The sequence below is a fragment of the Lissotriton vulgaris genome, chromosome 9, assembly GCF_964263255.1.
Source record: "Lissotriton vulgaris chromosome 9, aLisVul1.2, whole genome shotgun sequence".
In the NCBI taxonomy this organism is placed as follows: domain Eukaryota; kingdom Metazoa; phylum Chordata; class Amphibia; order Caudata; family Salamandridae; genus Lissotriton; species Lissotriton vulgaris.
In genome coordinates, this window is record NC_141697.1 from 820,843,403 (window position 1) to 820,862,054 (window position 18,652).

The following is an 18,652-nucleotide window of genomic DNA, read 5'->3' on the forward strand; positions in this document are numbered from 1 at the left end:
TTGAAAGGGTGCAGGCATTCATGGTTTGGGAGAAAGATGAGAGGAAGAGCCACTCGTGGATGGCCAGTCACCTGTCTGCTATCGGGCATCATGCCAGGCTGTTAGGTCAAAAGGACCCAACCACATTATTTACAACCAGGACGGCGCTCAAAGGTTGGGCAAGAGTGATGCCTAAACAAGCAGACCAAAGGGCCCCCATTGATTACGAGACATTAAGAAACATGCTAGATGCCCTTCCCACGGTCACCCACTCTGCTTACGAAGCATCCCTCTTCGCAGTGACATTCAGCCTAGCATTTTTTGGAGCATTTAGAATAGGTGAGTTGGTGGCTCGCTCCAAGAAAGAGATGAACTCTAGGGCCCTGCTGATGAAGGACGTACGACTGACAGCGGAATCAGTAGAGATTTACTTACAATTCTCAAAGACAGACCAGGCAGGCAGGGGTAGGAGCATTTCATTACAGCGCCTGGTCAACAACAGCTACTGCCCGGTGGCCCTGCTAGCCGCATTCTTGTCTTGCCGTCCATGTACAGAGGGGCTGCTATTGATACATTTAGACTGCTCCCTGGTCACGAAATATCATGTGGAGCATGTGATGCAGGGGTGCCTATTCTTGGCAGGCTACACGACAAAAGGGGCAAAGTTCAGCTCCCACTCTTTCAGGATAGGGGCGGCTACCACAGCTTTCAGGGAAGGTCTTCCAGCCGAGGCGATTAAGAGAGTAGGGCGATGGGACTCCAACTGCTACAAAAGATATTTGAGACCAGTGAGTGTAATACGCCCTGTTAGAAGAACTATGGTAGGGAACGTGTAGACAAAGAAAGTATAAGTACGTAGGCCATGCTTATGTGGCAGTTTAGAGTATGGTACAATGTGTGTTACAAATTACAGTTGCAACATTTTGGTGGTTGTTTTACTTTGCAGTGCTTTGAAGTGTTCAAATAAACTATAATCTTGCAACCCATTGTGTTTCATTGCAGGAACAGAGGTGTGGGTGATGGGGCACGCTTATGTCACAAGACTGGCAAAATGGGTGAATGCAAACACTTGGAAGCATGGCTTCACCAACACTAATATATCTTGGTTTGGCTTCCCCGCAATGCATTGGGCGGCACTTTTAGTGACGCTGCGTAGGACATTGAGGGAGAATAGGTGGCCGCCAAACATCCTAGTGGTGCACCTAGGGGGGAACGACCTGGTAACATTAGGCAAGAGGCGTTTATTAGATGCAATGAAGAAAGACTTGAGCATCATGAGCAGTGAATTGGGACAATGCAGCGTATTGTGGTCAGAAATATCTCCCAGAGCAATATGGCATGGGGCAACATCGCAGGAGGTGCTAGAAGTTACCCGCAGGTGCGTAAACGCAGCTATGCTCAAATTCGTCGAACAGCGAGGGGTGGGTTTCATCAGGCACGGCTTGCTGCACGCTAAATCCATTGGTTGCTGGGAATCTGACGGGGTACATTTGTCCAAAGTAGGCATGGCAATATTCCTATTAGATCTAGGGGAGGCGCTGGAAACAGCCGGATGCAGATAGAGGAGAATAGGGGGCTAGGTAGTGGGGGCTCTGGGCGCAGTGGGTGCCACGCCCAGGGCTATGGAAGAGGTACAAGGCGGTCCCCATACAGGACAGGTGCAGGAACAGGACCTGAAGCCCCAGTGCGAAACGCACCGTGCTGAGTCATACATAATCCAAGGGGCCCTTCTTGGGGACTTGGTTTCGACGGCGCCCCGTTAGTCCTTAGGGCGGTTGTAAGCCTGAGCAACCGGGGGCTTGCCGATAACGCCCCGCCCGGATGGAGAAGGTGTGCGTTAACTCTCCCTTGTCCGGAGGGGGGAGTGGGTGGACGATAGGTCCGCCGGTGGGAGGATTTCCTCCCAGGTACCACACCGGGCTATGGCCGCTGGTGTCCGCTTCTTTGGTTCAACTTCAGGCGCCCTGTAAACAAGGGGTTGCGGGGTGTAGGGGGTCGCCTGTCAGTTAACCCATCCTGTTATTTGTACTACAAATAAACCTGCAACTTCTTCATCCCAACATACTTGTCTGTGTGTCATTTGGTTTTGGGGAGGTTGTGGGCAGCGGCGTACCGATGGAACTACTATGCAGGATGCCCGCGGTCCCTGCAGGGGACCCCATAGGAGGGCAGACCCCATAGTAGGGCCGTTGGGAGCTGGCCGCCCATTCCGGTGGGTGGAGTTGGTGGGGGCGTCAACAACTAAGGTAAGGGGCGTCCCCCCTGGGACAGGATATAATGGTAGCCCCTCCTACCTCGCGCCCTCTTTGCTGCTGTCCCCCACACTAGTCAGTCGCACCTTGGGCTGCTCCTCGCCAGCCGTAGGGTCTTTAGGCCTCCCAGCCCCCTCCCATCCCCCGACGGACGCAAGGCCCGCGCTCTTCAGCTCCCCTCCCTGACGCTCACCCGCTGAAAAGGGGGGAAGTGGGGAGGGGGGATATTAATAATGTATTTATGTTTTCTATTGTTGCAGGAGGAGTTACAAGGCGATCCCCATACAGGACAGGCGCAGGAACAGGACCTGAAGCCCCAGTGCGAAACGCACCGTGCTGAGTCATACATAATCCAAGGGGCCCTTCTTGGGGACTTGGTTTCGACGGCGCCCCGTTAGTCCTTAGGGCGGTTGTAAGCCTGAGCAACCGGGGGCTTGCCGATAACGCCCCACCCGGATGGAGAAGGTGTGAGTTAACTCTCCCTTGTCCGGAGGGGGGGTGGGTGGACGATAGGTCCGCCGGTGGGAGGATTTCCTCCGAGGTACCACACCGGGCTATGGCCGCTGGTGTCCGCTTCTTTGGCTCAACTTCAGGCGCCCTGCAAAAAGGGGTTGCGGGGTGTAGGGGGTCGCCTGTCAGTTAACCCATCCTGTTATTTGTACTACAAATAAACCTGCAACTTCTTCATCCCAACATACTTGTCTGTGTGTCATTTGGTTTTGGGGAGGTTGTGGGCAGAGGCGTACCGATGGAACTACTATGAGAAGGGTCAAAACGTGAGTCACAGTTTCTGCCCTGCAGCTCCTTGCCACTCAGTCACCACCATCTCAGTAGTCCATTCAGAAGTGTCTGCCATCTGCCTAACCACCTCAAGTTTCCCCAGTCACCAGGGTCTCATCTACAATATCAGCACTACTGTCCTTGGATTTGGAAGCAGCCACCACTTCTACAAGTGCTCTTGCCACCTCACGTTCAGATTTCTGCTGTTTGAGGTCCAGACGGGATGCTTATTATGTTCCGATCTCTGATGCTCAAGGTCCAGGGTACCATCACGGCAGACTACCAACTGTTGGGAAGACCTGGAGGTTGATCCACCTCGCAGCCTATGTCTCCTTGCAAGCCTTGGGGCACGAGTTGCTTGGGCCCAGTTACCGGTAGTGCATGAGTCCGGTACTGGGACCCGACCACCTCAAGTCAGCCCCAGCCAGCCTCAGAAGTGGTGAAGATATGGGCACGGTGAGCATGGAGCACTTTCAGTTTGTCTGGTTAGAGAACCATTTAGCATAAATCCATTGCCATCAGTATTTATTTCACCCCCCAAATAACATCTGCATCTGTTGCACCAGGCAAATGTCGTATGGAAAGAAACGGATTGTGTGGTTCTCAAACGTGGGATCACTCGATTGCCGGACAGCTCGGAGCACTGTGTCCCTGTAGTGGAGGATTTTCCCAATCACACTGCGTTGTGGGGTGGGCACCCACTGGTGGCCTCGGGGCAGGGGCTTGGTGTGCTCGTTCAATGACGAACAGGGAACATAAGGCAAGGAAGAGTTTAGGTGACTGGCTTCCACCCCGCCAGAAATCCAACTAAGTGAAGATTGCAACGCCAAGATCAGCCCTGCCTTCTATGGCTGCTGTTTTGGCCAAGAGGTCAGATAGAGTGACCTTCAAGGTGGAGACCACGCCTTGCAGTTCGGACACATTTTGCTCCGTGGGCAGGGATCACTCTGCCATAGTACGTAGTTTAACCCTCAGGACTCCAACATTCACCATCAATCTTGGCCTGTACTGCCATGCAGGATGCCTCTATAGCAGTCAGTATTTGCCCACCAGTGGGACCCTATGGTGCATCCTGGTCTACTGTCGGCTGCTTGCAGGGGGAATATCCCCTCTCACAGGCCTCCCAGGAGCCATATATTGGTCTATTTTGATCTGTTGGACTCTCCCATGCGGACTGTCCTTCCTCATGATATTAGCGTGCCCGTCAGGAGTGGGGGGGGGGGGGGGCAATGTAAAGTACAGTCTGTTGCTTCCTTGTGTGGTAATGTAGCCCCCGGCTTCACTGGGTTTGCACTTACAGGAAGACCTCAAACAGGAATTTCTGCAGAATTAGTGGGGTCCCCGTCTGATTGATCCATGAAGGGATGACAAGTACCCCACGACTGAAGCACCATGCAGCGCGTCACCTGGTGGGACCAGGTGCAGGATGAAGGCCCTGGGATACCTCAGAGTTCCCAAGTGCAGCCATCAGCACCATCTGTCACTCCTTATCTGGCATCCAGACATGTTCAGATTACTGTTGCAATCCGGCAAACCATGAGCATGGAGGTGCAAACAGGCTGGTAGATTTCAGTCACACAGGAAAATTAGGCAAGCTAGGCAGAAGACGGGTCAGTCAATGGGCGTCCAGTGGTTCAGAAAGTACAGTACGCATCCCAGAGGAGGGATCCAGGACAATGGGCAGCACCTCCAATGGAGTCACCTCAATCCCCAGAGCATGGACAGCCCAGAGCCCCTCAGCCATCCATCTTGGGTGGAGAAAAAGTGTGTCTCTGGTTGTATTGCGTGGATGTCTGCAGCGCCGGATGCACCTATGCAGGACCACCACCGCTGGGACCAGGGGTCTCTCCCCCAGCTAGGGCATCAGGTCGGGTGCAGCAGAGCACAGGTGTGTTACTGCACTGCTGGGATGTTACCTTAGACACCCCTCTATGCCCGAAGAGTGCCTCCCAAGGTCCAGCATACTTACGCAATACTCGACGCTTTGGGGACCAGAGAGTCACTCACTCCACCTTTGTCAGATGCCACAGCAGGTGTGCCCAAATCTGTGTCTTTTCACTCAGTTCGGCCTGGGGCCAGCCTCCTGCTGATTCAGGAGACAAAGAGGCTGGGTGGCTTCCAGATCCAGGAATTGCAGGCCCGCATCGCAGCACCATGCTGTCAAGAGGCCTTCACAGCATCAGGGCCCAGGCGCGGAAGTTGCCTCTCCGAGCTAGGCACTCCGCTATGGCTCAGGGGGCCCAGTCAGGTCCAGCTGCAAAGGGAACACGTCAGGCAGCCAAGGGCCTCCCAGAAGATCAGGGAATGCCAGCCAGGGTCGGATTGGGATCACAATTTGGCCCAGGCACTGATGAAAAAAGTGGGACACATTTGCAGGGCGTGGCCCACATTTGCAGGACGTGGCCCACATTTGCAGGGCGTGGCCCACATTCGCGGACTTCCCCTTTCATTAAACACACAAGGAATGTAAGTGGGAGTATATTGTTCTAGGGAAGGACACGGGGCAAAGGTGACAATGTCCTACAAGCTGAGCACCTGAATAACAGGCAGTCCCCTTTCTATTACCAAATTATTCCCAGCTCTCCAGCGCAGGAGCATCTGAAAACAGCGAGGCCCCTTTCTCTTAAACAATTGTTCCGTAGCCCTCCTGTGCAGGAACACCTGAAAACAGCAAGGCCCCTTTCTCTTAAACAATTGTTCCTCAGCCCTCCTGCGCAGGAACACCAGTAGTAAGAAGTGATACCTCTCATCAAACCTGGCCTTAAATTTGACATCTCCGGCCAGGATTCCTGGCCTTAAATATGATGGTTCTAGTCTTAAATATGACAGGCCTAGTCTTAAACTTCTGTCCGGAAATTTGACAGCTCTGGCTGGAAACCCTGGCCTTAAATTTTGACAGGGCCTGGGCGCAGGCTGGTGGCCTTAAACAGGCCTGGTTTTAAAAGGGGGTGACATGTAGGAATATTCCTAAGAAGTAACAGGTATGGATGCAAAACATGAGGCAATTGTGTATCTGTTTAAAAGTGCATAGGAAAGTGCGTGCATGTAGGCTGGAAATGTCTGTGCATGTTTAAAAATGGCTGTGTGTATATGTTTTAAAAGTGTATAGGAAAGTGTGTGCATGTAGGCTGGAAATGTCTGTGCATGTTTAAAACTGGGGGGGTTGCAGTCAGCTGTAGGCGGAACAGCTGCGGGGCAGTCATGAGTCCCCAGCCCAGGGTGTGGGAGGTGTTTTTTTTATGTTTGAAAAAAGGGTCTTTCTGTAGAAGTAACTGCTTGTAAAAGGGGAGCTTTTAAAATGTAGTTGGTGGGAAACACATAGGCTGTTTTAAAAAGCACAAACATGTTCACTTTTCCCAGGGAGGCTTGGGCCTGTTATAAAATAATAAACCACAGCTACCCTGAGCTTTCAGATGTTGAAAAAGACAGATATCGTGTAGTGGCAAAGCTTCCCATGAGAACCTGAAACAGGGTGCCAACTGTTAGGATGTAATTCACACAACCCCAAAGCCCCTGGTCCCAAACTTGACAGCTCTAGCAGGAAAAATGACAGCTTAGGCCCAAACTTGATGCCTCTGGATGGAAAGATGTCAGTTTAGGCCCAAACTTGATGACTCTGGCTGGGAAGATGACATGTGATGTGTTTAGTGCTGGGACAAGAGCCTGTTCCCGGGGGTCCCTACTTCCCAGGAGCAGGACCAAACAGCTTTAACATATGAGGCCCATTATAAAAATGTCTAGAAGATTTAGATATGTTTGCGAAGGCCACCCCAGCATCGGTGATAACCCTACTGTTCCCAAGATAGGCCCAGAGTGTAAGTAACAGATGTATACAGCATAATGTACAAGGATAGAAAAAAAGTTCCCGTCCAAAGACCCCCATGACATTGTTCTAAACCCCATCAAGTCATAAAGGGTGTGGGGACTTCTAATTAGCATGCATGGACAGGTATAAAAAATTCCCTTAAGGAACACTGTCAAACACCCATTCAGAAAACCTCTGGAAGCGTGTGGCGTGGATTGCTTTTGCTGCACCTTGTGGACTCCTTCACCAACAACCAAGTCAAGAAACCTTTGGGATTGCCTGGCCTGGATTGTTTTTTGCTGCACTTTGAGGATTTCTGCACCAACAAGCCCTTCAACACCCTTAGGGAGCGAGTGGATTGTCTTGGAGTCCCAGCGCCAACCCTTGGATCTTAAGGCAAGAATGGACCTGAGCAACTTCTCCCAAATTGAAGCCGCCTGTGACAATTTAAGGAAGGTAAATAAAGCATGGCGCAAGGATGTATGTGTATGTGGTATTTAAAGTATACAAAACTGTAGTTTTGAAAATGCTAAATAGTACTTTGTAAACTGTTAATGTTTAAGGCGCTGCAACATGTTTAATGTGAATAATGGTGTCAATGAAGTTTTTTACAAGACGTGAAATGTAATGTAAATGTATTTAAAAAGAATAAAGGTGATGTTGAAGGTTTGAGTTTAAAGCTATGTGTGTATGTATTTAATGTTAATAGAGGAGGTGTTGTTGGGCTGGCGCAGAGTTTGCAGGGTTTGTATTTAAGGGGCATAATGTTGTAGGCCTTAGGAGGGTACATGCAGAGGGGGAAACGTGTATTTTACTGAGCATAGAAACATTTTACCAGGATGCTGAACATTTAATGCTAATAAATGTTAAAGGCTTTGAGGTGTTGGTATTGCAAGCTTACCAGAGGGTCTTTAAATAATATACATTGCATACATATGAAAATAAATAATGCATTGTTGTACTCACCAAGCCGTTGTTTTGAGAGTGTGAAGTATGAGTCTGGATCCTTAAAAAGAGAGTCTGTATGGAGTCCTTCAGTATGCGTGGCGCTGAGGGGGCGGGCTCCATGGTCCTGGGGTTTAGGGGTATGAGGCCCTTTTAAAATAAGCACCGAGCCCGCTTCTCCATGGCGCTGCTTGGGGGGGGAGGGTGATGTGTTCCTGGTGTCCTCCTGGCTCCTGGGGCCCTTGAGCTGCTTATTTTATTTTACAAACAAATGCCCCACGAGCCCGCTTGCGGCAGGCGCTGCTCGGGGGTGCGAGGGTCCTGGTGTCCTGGGGCTCAGGGCCCCGAATGCCGCTCTGTGTTGCATTTTTTTTTAAAATGCCCCCGAGCCCGCTTGCACAAGGCGCTGCTCGGGGGTGTTGTGGGGCTGGCTCAGTGTGTCCCGGGGCCTCCGTGGCCCAAGTTTTGCCGCTTTTTCTTTCTAAAATGCCCCCGAACCCGCTTGCAGATGGCGCTGGTCGGGGGTGTTGTGAGGCTGTCTCCGGGGTCGTGCTGGTCCTCTGCAGGGTCCTGGGGCATTTCCAAACAGCCCACGTGGATCCCTCGGGTCAGCGGCGGCATGGCGGCTGAGTGCTTCACCGGGGCTGCTGCGCAAGGCATGCACCAACTCATCACTGACGGGGCGGGCCTTGCACAGCAGTCTTGTGTAAGTTACATTTATTTATGCGCTTTTATATAGAGCGGACTTTACCCGAAGGCGTCAGAGCGCTTCACAAAAGGAACAGAAAAATTACAAATGAACAAAATTACAAAAGCAGACGATAAGTTACATGAGGTAAAAGTGACAATTGTGAGCAAACCAAATACATGAGGTAGCAAAACAGTGTGTTACAAGAGAAAAGTGATGTGTAGCAAGTTACAAAAGGGTACAATATACAGGTACAAGGATAATATTGCAAAACAAATGGGCAAAAGTGACCTTTTGTGAGCAAACAAAATACATGAGGTAGCAAACGGAGCAGACGTTAAGATACATAAGAAAAAAGTGACGTGTGCAGGGGTGCAAGAGAAAACCAAGTACAATTAGCGGCATAATACTGCAATATAAGGTGTGTGTGTGTGTGTGTGTGTGGGTGGTTGTGGGTGTGTGTGTGTGTGTGTGTGTGTGTGTGTTTGTGTGTGTGCGTGTGTGTGTGTGTGTGTTAGTGTGTGTGTGTGTGTTAGTGTGTGTGTGTTAGTGTGTGTGTGTTAGTGTGTGTGTGTGTTAGTGTGTGCGTGTTAGTGAGTGTGTGTGTGTGTGTTAGTGTGTGTGTTAGTGTGTGTGTTAGTGTGTGTGTGTTAGTGTGTGTGTTAGTGTGTGTGTGTGTATGTGTGTGTGTGTGTTAGTGTGTGTGTGTTAGTGTGTGTTAGTGTGTGTTAGTGTGTGTTTGTGTGTGTTAGTGTGTGTTAGTATCCTTGTGGGGACTTGGGTGTGATAATACAGTCACGCGGTGAGGACTTGATTGCTCTGTGGGGACCTGAACCCAAGTCCCCAAACACATTTTTAAAAAATTTGCCTTGTGGGGACCTGTGTTTCAGAAAGTGTGTTTATATTATTTTTTGCTCGCTCTGCCCCCGTATACCGGAGGTGGTACTGCAGCCTTAAACACACTTAGCATATTAAACACACTTCAGCAATTGGATTACATCTTGCAACAAAGAAGATAGTGATTTTAAAGAAGCATACCAATTAGAAAACATAATACATGAATACAAATGCCTTTTTAAATGTATATAACCCGTTTTCCTTTTTTTTTTAGAAACAAATTAATCTACTGATGTTGCACTTTTAATTTTTGGGTGGCTATTTTCTTTTGAAAAGCATAGACATGCAAAATTAAGAGAAGCCTATTTTTTTTTTACATTTCAAAAAACTCACTTTAGCCACTGACTCTTGCATTGACAGTCAATACAGTTTGCATGGTTGCTGCACTGCATTATGCAAAATGCGCAAATCTGTCCCGAACTTACTGTGTAGCACACAATGTGCATCCTTTAGCCATGCACACAGAGCATTCCGTCTCTCACTGTGCATCATATGATATATGCAGCCCCATCCATACATGTGCTTCATGCTTCCTATCAATTAATGTGTAGCACACAATGTGAGCAGCCTCCAGATTTGATGTGCACAGAGCATTTCAGCTGTGGAACTGCAGGAATTTTTGTGCATTCTCCTCCATGCGTGCCCACTGTTTCCCATCACGCAGTCTACAGTAAAGGATGTCAGCAGCCTTGCCTCCGCCATCCATGTGCACACTGCCTTCCATCATTTACTGTTCAATACAAAATATGTGCAGCCCCATTATCCATGTGCACACTAGCTCCCAGCATTTACTGGGAAGCACAAAATATGTGCATCCTCCTCTATTCATGGGCAGACCACTTTCCATTAAACACTCTTCGACACACAATATTTGAAGCATCCTTTGTCCATGCGCCCACTGCATTCCATCACTCACGGTGCAGCACAGAATTTGTGCAGTCTCTGCCATCCATGTGCATGCCACTTTCCATCTCTTACTCTGCAGCACCCATTGTGTGCAGCCTCTGCCATCCAAGTGTCCACTACAGGCCATCAATCACTGTGCAACACACAGTGTGTGCAGCCTCCTCCATCTCCTAGGGTTTGAGCCTCATAGCCTGCCCCTGTTTTTTCCACCTAACCGACAGGACTAATCTCTGAGATCCTGACCGGTGTAGAGCAGCTTTTCCTGCTCTTGTAGGTGATAGGCTGTGTATGTAAGGGAAGAGGTGTTGTGCAGTGACCAGGGTACCTGACTCTGGACCACAGGGTTCACAGTTCGGTCCCTGGCCCCAGCAGCAGGTTAGCCCAGAGCCATGTGACTCTGGGCAATAACTTGCTTAATCTTCCAAACACCCCCCAGCGCCAGGACATCTCTCCGGAGGTAGCTGTGCTGGCGCTGGGGGGTCCCTGGCCCCAGCAGCAGGTTAGTCCAGAGCCATGTGACTCTGGGCAATAACTTGCTTAATCTTCCAAACACCCCCCAGCGCCAGGACATCTCTCCGGAGGTAGCTGTGCGCATTATCAAATGCTGGCATTTATTTATGCTGCTGCTCTGACAGTTTCTACGGTGATGCAACCTTCATTGCAGCTGAGCTGTGGAATACAGATGTATTATCATACATCGTGCACCATGACATCGCGGGCTTTAACCCCGCGGTGAATACGTAGCAGAGCCCAACACTTCGCCATCTTTTACTTCGAACGTTGTTAGAACGGCAATGCATTGATTCCTATTGGCAAGCATGAAAGGTCGCTGGCGCTTAAATCGCACACGTCATGACAACGTGATACATAATTATGCACACATTTCTTCTATTTAATTATTACAGGTCGCCGACCCCGACAGTTTTAAGATAGACACACACGCACCAGAAAGTAGGCCAGCAAGCTTAAGTAAGCTATGGCAATTTTAATTTTATTTGCACAGCGCATGATTTAAGATTTAAACTACTGCAGCCAAATGGATTTGTCTTCTTTGCTATATGATTTTTTCATTGAAAGTAACATTTCTCTGTGTTTATGATGGTAATAGCGCACATTTTCCAGAACGTAAATAATCGCCTCCGAAATGAAAATGGAAAAGTTAACAATCTCATTACTGTGAAATCAAAAATCTTCATTCGGCAGATAAAGAAGGTACTGGATGAATTGGGATTTTGAGTAATGCAGAAAGAATGCACATCTGAATGTTTTCCCACGTACACATTTACCTAGGAGAGACTGGCAAAACGTGCAAGAGTAAACTAATGGAATTTTTACAGAAGTACACATTTCTGCGAGTATTCCTCTTTTCTCATTTTTTAACACTGGTAATACTGCTGCAGTACCTCCTTCAGAGATGAAGGCACCCTGCTATATCGAATTCTGGTAGCGGTATTACCAAATCTCTGACGCCTGTCAAAGCACCTGCCTTTGATGGGAGTCCTATGCACTGGAGGGTCTCACGCCTGCGCATGCTCCAAAAACCTTGATTTGTCACATGCCAGGACCAGCATGCTGATTTGTGCTATCGACTCCGGCAGTTCTGCAACCAAACTCTGGTAAGGCTGTCTGCTGACAGACAGTTTCACACTCCCGAGTAAACTGCAGTAGTGAGAGGTCATGGGTAGAAAACCTGGCCTGGCAGGGATAAGTGCCAAAGTCAAAACTGTGCATTAAACACGAGGCATTAAATATTCCAGGAATGGAAACATGTAATTTCACAGTTTTAAAAAAAACAGAACTCCCGCAACGGATGTGAGTGTTGGCATGGACAAAAGCACCACTTGACTCATCAGCCAAGCTGCTGCATAGGGTTGAGAGGTGTGGCGTCGAGAGAACAGTTAAACTCATAATGAGTGGTCGAGTGGAGATGGCTTGGATTTTGAATGCAGGAAGGAGTTTGAGTGATTGACAGAGGTTTGACACACTTTATGCAGTTTCAATCCACACACTTTCCAAACTGTAAGCTAAGCTTTGTAGGTAGATACAGTTTCAACAGTTTGTGAATTATCCAGGATCAAATTGAGCATTTCTTGTATTGTTAGAAGGCCGTCACATCTTGCAAAAAAGAGACTTTATTAGTATTTGTTAAATGCATCCACCCATCATGCATCCATCCATCCACAATTTTGCTCATCCAGGCATCTCTCCATTCACCCACCCACCCACCCACCCACCCATCATGCATCCATCACCAATTGTCGCCACAACCCACCCAGTCCTCCATCCACCCACACTTTTGAATTTTTGGGCACCCATGCATCCATCCACCCACCGATCGATCCACCATGTAAGCATCCATCATGCATCCAGCCATCCATAATTTTGGTCATCCATGCATCCATACACCCATCCACCCACCCAACCATCATGCACCCACCACCCACCCTACATCCATCCATCCACCCATCATGCATCCATCCACGTTTTTCCCACCCACCCATTCATCCATCCATCCACCCAATCACCCATCGTGCACCCATCCACATTTTTAGCCATCAATCCATCCATCCACCCACACTTTTTCAATTTTGGTCATCCATGCATACATCCACCCATCCATCATGCATCCATCACCAATTGTCGCCACCCACAAACCCACCCATCACCCACCCACCCAGTCATCCATCCACACTTTTTGCAATTTTGGTCATCCATGCAACCATCCACCCATCGATCCATACACCCATCATGCATCCATCCACTTTTACACCAACCAACCCACCACCCACCCAGTCATCCATCCACCCACCCATCCATCTATCCACCCAACCATCCTGCATCCATCACCATTTGTCGCCACACTCCCAGTCATCCATCCACCCACTTTTGCACCAACCAACCCACCACCCACCCAGTCATCCATCTATACACCCAACCATCATGCATCCATCACCAATTGTCGGCACCCAACCAGTCATCCATCCACCCACCCACATATTTACCATTTGGTGATCCATGCATCCACCCATCGATCCATCCATCCATCATGCATCCATCCATCCATCATGCAACCATCACCAATTATATATATATATATATATATATATATCTATATATATATATATATATATATATATATATATATATATATATATATATATATATATATATTTCATATACAATCATTGTCATAATAACATAAACTGGAACATAACATGTACTGGAGTCCTGCCACTGGAAGTGTTTCAAATCCAATCAGCTTTATTTAACTTGCCCGACCTGCAGATAGATGAGCCACCGTGTTTTCATTGCTGTTTGCCCACGTGTCATCGCTAGCGATGTATATGTCATTTCGCCGTTCTAGCATGCGTCCCGAAAGCATGCGTTGTAAAGCCGGTCGCGATGTAAAAGTTGCGTTGCGATTGCACAACGAAGTAATACATTCGTTGTAACGGGTGTTTACCATGGAATACACATAGAATGTGAATAGGCACTCCAGGACCAGCGTCTAACTCCTGTGCATAGTCAGGTTTCAGGTTTTAAAGTCTTTATTTCGATTGATAAAAAAAATCATAAAAGACAGTATTACAGCAATAATTAATGAGCAATAAATACACATACATAAAAGGAATTAAATAGTTGTAGACAATCCTGAAATCCTGAAACAACAATTTCCCCAAAGGGTAATACGAATACAGATAGATATCAAATAAATTCATTCTGTCCGGATTTAAGCTATTATTTTGCCCTGAGTATCCACGCCCAGCCCAAATATTTAGCAGTACAGACTGTGATGACTTCCAGTGTGTTAGTTTTTAGTACATGGATAGCCTCTGCTGATTTCCTTATGGGCAGGCTCTGAAAGAGAGGTTTTAACCATTTGACCCTTGGTTCTTGATATTTGGGGCAAGCGAACAGAAAATGGCCCTCGGTTTCCTTCTGGCCTGGGCACCATTTACATTGGTCCAAGGTGTTAGGGGACCAATTTTTCGTGAATGTATTCAACGGCAATGTGCCCACACGGAACTGGTGGAAAAGTTTCCTGTCTAAGGATTTGGTAATCGTATCCCAGTAATGTTCACGTGTGGGGTCCAGCTTGAAACAGAGAAACCTGCCAGTAAGACTAGTAGAACTGGAGGCATTTATTCTCTTTAGGCGAAGCGTGGCCCAGTACAATTCTTTAAATGCCAGTTTAGTTGGAAAAACATTAGCTACTGGGGATAACCAAAGGTGCTCTAAGCCCATATCCGTCAAGATGGTTTTGACCGTTCGGAACCAGGGAATTTTTTCCGAACCACTAATTGCCCTTACTTCTACCACCCCATTTGCAAAGAGGGTAAGGTCAGGCGAGGTCCAAAGGCGCCTCCAAAAGGCAACCAGTCGAAATCTGGCCAACTCATTAATTGGACGGCATCCCAAGTCCAAGCAAAGGGGGATAGAGGGAGATGACTGCGGCAAGCCAACAAGGTTGCGGAGGAACTTGCACTGTATTTTAAACAGACCCGTCAAATCCTTGTGGCCCCACAGATCTGCACCATATAGAATTGCAGGGTTAATTTTTGCGTCGTAAATTTTAAGGGCTGGTGTGACTCGCTTTGTGATAGATTTCCTTTGCTCACTGAGTAAGCAGCCAGTAAGTCGAGCAAGTTTAAGATGTAGAGCATCAACTTGTGATTTCCATTTCAGGCGACTATCTAGCATAACCCCCAAGTATGTCATGTTCTCTACTTGGTCCAGTTTAGCTCCGCCCAAACTAACTGTACTCCGGACAGGGTGGTTCTTAGTTAGCACCATGAATTTGGTTTTCCCAACATTCACCTTAAGGTCGCTGATGACACAGAACTCCTCGAAGCGGTCCAAGGCCCGCTGCAATCCGCTGCGTGTTCTGGAGAGGAGTAGAGTGTCATCAGCAAAGATGAGCATCGGGAATCGCTGTCCAGCCAGCATGGGGGCGTCAGTTGGGGTCAATTCAAAGAATTTTACGACTTGATCAATGAACAACAGGAAAAGAGTAGGTGCCAAAACACAGCCCTGGCGGACGCCACGGGTGACTGGGAAGGGTTCTGTTACCTGACCCTGTCCACCCCATCTTACCCTAGCAAAATTGTCCTTATGCAATTTGATTATCAGGTTAAGCAGTTCTGTTGGCATCCCTAAAGTCTTCAGTACTCCCCACATTTTCTCCCTCGGTACGAGATCGAAGGCGGACTTCAGATCGATGAACGCTGCGTAGATGGTACCACCGCCAAGCAGCACCACCTTCCAGTAGATCAGACAGAATCTGAACACCTGGTCGATGGTGCTGGTGCCCGATCTGAAGCCCGCCTGCATTGGGGATAAGATGTTCTCCAACTCAATCCATCCTTGGACCCTGCCCAAGACCATGCGAGCAATGAGTTTTTGGATAGAGTCAATAAGACTAATCGGGCGATAATTACCCGGATCAGACCTATTGCCCTTTTTATAGATCGGGAGGATCTCCGCCCCCTTCCAAGATTTGGGTATGCCTGCACCTGCGGCTATGGAGTTTGCCACCATGGCAATGTATGGTATCCACAGGGTAGGGTTAGCTTTAAACAAGTCAGCAGGTATAAGATCCATACCTGGCGCTTTCCCCCGCGTGGTACAATTTAGTGCAAGCTCAACCTCTCCTTCTGTGAAGGTGATGATCTCACTTTGGGTTGTGGGGTGAGGAGTCTCTTCTAATGTACTAGAAGGGATAGGGTTGACTGCACAGAACTGAGATGCATAGAAGATCACCCATTCATTTGGTGGCACATGGTTTGTGGGGGTACGCCCGTCCGGATCCTTCCCCCATTTGACTATTTCCCAAAATTTGATGGGGTTATTGGACGTGGAGGCTTCCAAGAGGTCGGACCAATATTTGTCCTCCCACTCTCTTTTGGCTTCCCCTTGTATTTTCCTGTAAGATGATCTGGCAGCTTTCACCAAACTAGCATTCCGGGACTTAACTGCTTTAACTAAGGCAGTATGAGCTTCCCTGCAGTTTTTGTTATACCATTTGTGGGGACGAGTGGGTACTGTATTGTTTCCCTGTCTGCAAGGTTGCGAGAGCAGGATTTTTAGGTCCTCAAAGCAACGATTGTGGAGACTGAGGATAGGGTCAGCTTCTCTGGTGTTATCCCCCAACTCAGCGTGGGTCAGCATTTTATTAAGAGTATTGTTAACCACACTGATAATCTTGTTACTCAATAGCTCATCCCCCACGATTTTGGACCATTTTACCCTCTTCCTATCATTAGTTAGGAGGGTATCCCCTGTCTGAGTGATACCAGGTTCTTCTAATCTTGCTAGACCTGGCAACTTTAATTGCAAGCTCAGGGGATTGTGGTCGCTTTCTGGGCGGGGGGTTACCTCCATATCCAGCATCAGAGACCAATCTTCTACTTTCAGCAAGATGTAATCAATACGGCTTTTTCTTAGCCCGTTGTCAAAAGTGCAGTTGGCTCCCTGGTCTGATTTGGTTCGGCCATTACAGGCCCGAAAGCCACTGTTAAGACAAAAGGCCGTCCAATTGACCGCTGCCTCAGTGGCAGGTACTGGTTTATCAATCAACAACTCAGGTATGCCCCAGACTGCATCCTCCACAGAACCCCAACAATCCCCAGGGTCTAACAGGGGTTCAAAACAACAATTTAGGTCCCCAGCAAGCAGACAAACATTGGTACAATCAAGGGTGGCCAGAACAGATTCTAATACCTCCAACAATGGTGGCGTACGGCCACCTGGCAGACCTCGAGCATATATGTTTAGCAAAATCAAGTCCCGATGGCCAGACTTTCTCAGCCTAACAATAAGCAGATCCGGGTTTGGTACACTTATCTCCGAAATACAATAACCCAGGGATTGTCTCACCCAGATCAATAACCCCCCGGAGGCTCGCCCTTTGGGGTTCCCAATGACATTACGAGTGGCTGCTTTATAAAAGTTTACATATCCCTGCTTAAAATACGGGTCGGCAGCCCAGGTTTCCTGGAGTAGGATGACATCGTATTTGTCCATGAACTCGAGCCAGTCACCAGAATGGATACGACTTTTAATCCCAGCAATGTTCCAGGACACTAACGCAAGAGTTTCCGGTGTGGGTACCATAGGAGAGGCCACCACCTCGGAAGCTACAAGCCTGTCCTGTTCTATCCCGGCTTCCAGCCCATTTTCAGGTCCCCCTAAGAGACTATGGTCAACCAACAGCCATGGGGTTCCCCCGTCCCTTAGAGATGGTGTGTCCCTCTCTGTTGGAACTGGGACCCTTTTACACTCCTCTGCCGTGACTGTAAGTTGGATGGGCACCTTACCCTGCCTCTTGCCTCCAACCTCAACGGGGGCTATTTCAGCGGGATCGAGTGTTAGGGGTGGTTTGTAAAGTCAATCAATGGCCTCCAAATCGGACAGTGGACCAAAGCGGTTGAATAGAGGTGGGAAGATTGATAGGTGCGGTGTCATAGGGTAGTTCCTAGTGATGGTGCGACCCTGTTTTGGGGCCCTTTGGGAGTGAGCCTGTCTTTGAGGATAAAAATAGGAGAGGTCTAAAGTTTGAACATCCCCCTGTCTGGCAAACCTGGCTTCACGACAGATTGTGTCCACTACCCAGGAGTCCCTGAACGATATTAAAATACAATCACCCTCCAAATCCTTGGGGCTCTGGCCCACCCAGTCAACCCTCCTTACGAATAGGATTTCTGTTGGCGAAGATGGAGGCAGGGGTCTATTTTTGTTCAGCCAAAAGATAACCTTGTTGCGCAGGTCATCATGAGTCTCCCTTTTACCAGATGGTAATGGGGCAACACCAGTCAGCACCATGGTATACGGTGTTGCCTCATTAGGGATATCAACCCGCGGCGTGGGATGCCTGGGTTGCTTCTTTGCCGGGGGATTTAAAATATTTTCGTGGTTTGCTGGGTGCCTATTGGGAGGGAGACTCTGGGAAACAGTATTAGGTTTTACCTGGGGGGGTGGTTTGGTAGATTGGCGTCTAGCGGGGGTTTTATTCATCATAGGCTTTGTCGTGTGTGAACGTTGGGGCACAGCCTTTGGTACCTTATTTGGGGAGTTTTTATGAGCTCCCCCTTTATTAGTGTTGGAATTGTCTACTACTGGCCCTGGTGGATTATGATTGTTAGCAACGAGACTAGATGGAATGTTAGTTGTATTTGGGGCTAAGGATGGTAAGGAAGATTTAGCTGACCCGGAATCTATGTCTGACAAAGACAATAATATAGCGGAGTTCGCATTTACTACGGCCTCCAGAGAGTTTATTTGTAGTGTCATTAGTCTAGTCCTCTCCAAAACAGGTGAAAGGAGGTTTTTTATTAGAGCCTCCATCTTTGCCAGCAAGGAATCATCACTGCTTAAACATGTTGGGCATGGGTTTGAGGAACC